This window comes from Psammomys obesus, unplaced genomic scaffold, assembly GCF_907164565.1.
Source record: "Psammomys obesus unplaced genomic scaffold, mPsaObe1.curated_primary_1811, whole genome shotgun sequence".
Lineage (NCBI taxonomy): Eukaryota > Metazoa > Chordata > Mammalia > Rodentia > Muridae > Psammomys > Psammomys obesus.
Window position 1 is genome coordinate 1 of NW_026590083.1, and position 2,663 is coordinate 2,663.

At 58.0% G+C, this 2,663-nt stretch overlaps 1 long non-coding RNA gene across 1 annotated transcript; it reads right to left on the bottom strand.

The window, feature by feature from the left end:
• Nucleotides 1-44: 44 nt before the first annotated feature.
• LOC129676202 (uncharacterized) lies at nt 45-2,656 on the bottom strand. Its single transcript, XR_008720052.1, has 4 exons — nt 2,211-2,656; nt 1,448-1,641; nt 699-858; nt 45-553 (listed from the first exon to the last, which is right to left on the bottom strand). It is a non-coding gene; the product is annotated as an uncharacterized LOC129676202 (long non-coding RNA).
• Between the last annotated feature and the right edge of the window lie 7 nt (nt 2,657-2,663).

The window sequence follows — 2,663 nt, forward strand, 5'->3', positions numbered from 1 at the left end:
CCGGCGAGGCCTCCCCACCGGGGAGAAGGACTCAAGGGGCAGCGACGGCCTCTGCTCCCCTGACTAGGGGACCCACACGGACACCGAGCCGCGGGTCGGCTCCATCCGGGCCGGGACTCTGTACTCATTGTCCTCTTTGTACATTGTCCTTCCTCGACGCGTCCGTCCCTGCGTGTGCCTCGGTCCCCCGCGGGGTGGAGCCCTTCAGAGCACGTCCGCGGCGGGTTCCCGTCCTGTGCCCCCTCTCCCGCCGTCTCCGGTGCCGTCCGTCCTGGTTTCCCCCTTCTGAATGAGAACGGGGCGTCTTCTCCAGGGTCCTCCTCGTCGCTTAGCTTCTTGGGGTCTGTGGACTTTGGCATGTTCATACTCTACTGCACGTGGCCAAAATCCACTTAAGTGGGACACGCGTGTCCCTCTGCTTTGTAGCCGGGCCTTGGGGCAGAACTGGACGGGTGGGAGGTGGGATCCCAGAGTTGCTTTGGTTCACCTTCCCTTGACGACGGAGGGCTTTGAGCATTTCTTTCAGGGGCTTCTTGGCCATTCGATGATGCCCCTGCGGTTGAAAATTCTCTGTTTGCGGCCCGGTGAGGCTGCACCGCCCCGCCCCGCCCCACCCCTGACCGGGGGGAGGTGATCGGAGCCTTCCACTGAGTCCACGCCAGAGACAGCCTCTTGCTACTTGTTACTACAGACCATACCTGGAGACTGAGCCGCCATGGGTGACGTCTGAGCCAGGGTTTCGGTCCCCTACAAGCGTGGCCCTCGGTGGAGGTATCAATGCCGGACACCATGGCGTCGGTGACCATCTTTTCCTAGTCTCCGGGCTGCCATTCTGTTCTGTCGACAGCGTCTTTCGCCCTACGGAAGCGTTTCGGTCTCGTGAGGGCCCCCATTGACTACTTAAATGCATTTTAGGAGTCGGAGCATCTTTAGTTTGAAAGTTATATGAGATACAGAAGCGCATACACAGACCTAGAGACGCGCGTGTGTCTGTGGAAGCTGTCGGTATAAGAAACCCAAGAGACTCCACCAAGGAGAACGAAATTTTGGCACAGGGTCCCGATATGGCTACGGTGGCCCTGGGACTCTCCATGTACACCAGGCTAGCCCTCGTCCACACGCGTTTATATGTTCATATATATCAAGTTACACACACACACACACACACACACACACACACACACACACACACACATGTCTGTATGTGTATGTATATTACGCGCAGGCGACTGGAGATGCTTGGTATCGAGGCCTCCCAGCGGCCAGGCCCGTGTGGGCCCCGGGTGAGGGCTGGGACGCTCAGTCCTCCAGTCACAAGGTGCCCGGGCTCCCCGGCCCGTCCTCCCGCCCGCGCTCTCCCCCTCTTCCCCGTGGGCTTTCTCGGACCCCATTTCCGGCCTATGCCCGTCCCTCCCTCTCTGCCCTTACCCCCAGCAACACTTCCTACCTTACGCCCTGCTCATAGGTGTTCCTTCTCCCGCAGCTTCCTTCCCTCGAGACACCAGCCCAAGGCTCACTCCAGGGTCTCCTTCCTGGATCTCCCGCCTCTGTCCTGACGGATAACCGTTGAGGTGACGGCAAAGTATCTGCCGGGTGAGTCCCGTCTTCCCACCTCTTCTCCGACTCCCTGTGTGCTCGGCCCTTAGGTGCGAACGGAACCACTTTAGCTCTTTGTGGAAGCCACTTTGAGTTTGCCCTCCCGGTCCACTCCCGGTTCCTTCTCCCGTCCACGGAACTGTAGAACCGCTCACTACCAGGCTCCCACCACAAACAGACTTTCTTAAAGTCCAGGGAGGCCAATGGCGGCGACCAAATCCCGACCAGGGAAACCCAAGGCCGGATAACAACATCTAGAGACACAGTCGTCAAGGCCCCGGCACAAAAAAATAATATAGTCACAGCCAAGGCAGCCCGGCAGGGATTCCTGATCCTATTACAAAAGGCCTTAAAAAATGGAATAAAGCGGCAGCACGAGAGAAGGCGTTCAAGATGGCTACTATGAATATGTTCAGGGACTTTTGAGACTCACGGATTGGCAAAATGCTGGGGAAAAATGGATGCTAAAGTATTACATCCAGGAAATCTGGGATATCATAAAAAAGGCCAAATCTGCGAATGATACACATACGAGAAGGACGGGAAGCTCTGGTCAAAGGTGTAGAAAGTTTAGAATTGTTCTTTCCGGGGCCTGTGAAGAATTTCGTCATTACCTTAATGAGCGTTGCGCTGGGTCTGGAGATGGTTGCTCTCGCTGAGGTGACACCTTTGATTGCGTCAGGAGCACTGACCCGTGGGCATGGACCGTCTTCCCGCCTTCCCGTGTCCCCCTGCGGTGTCTCCCATTAGGAGACCTGAAGTTCCCGCTGTGCAGGTCGTCTCCGACGGGGGGAAAAAAAGAAAAAGACACAGCGTCTTCCGCCAAGGGTGCGGGCATCGTTAGATGTCCGCCGGGGGGGACACGCGGACAGGTCCGTGCTCCTCTCCCTGCACCGAGACGGAAGTTCGGAGGGATCCGAGACCTCCCGAGATCACGCCAGACGCTGTCGCCGACCGGGGGAGGAGGAGGTGGGGGGAGCAGCCCTGGGCCTCGTGGCTCGGGAGGGCTGCGACGTCGATAACTTCAAGGAATTGAAAGGGTTCCGTGAACCCAAGGGGACACTGTC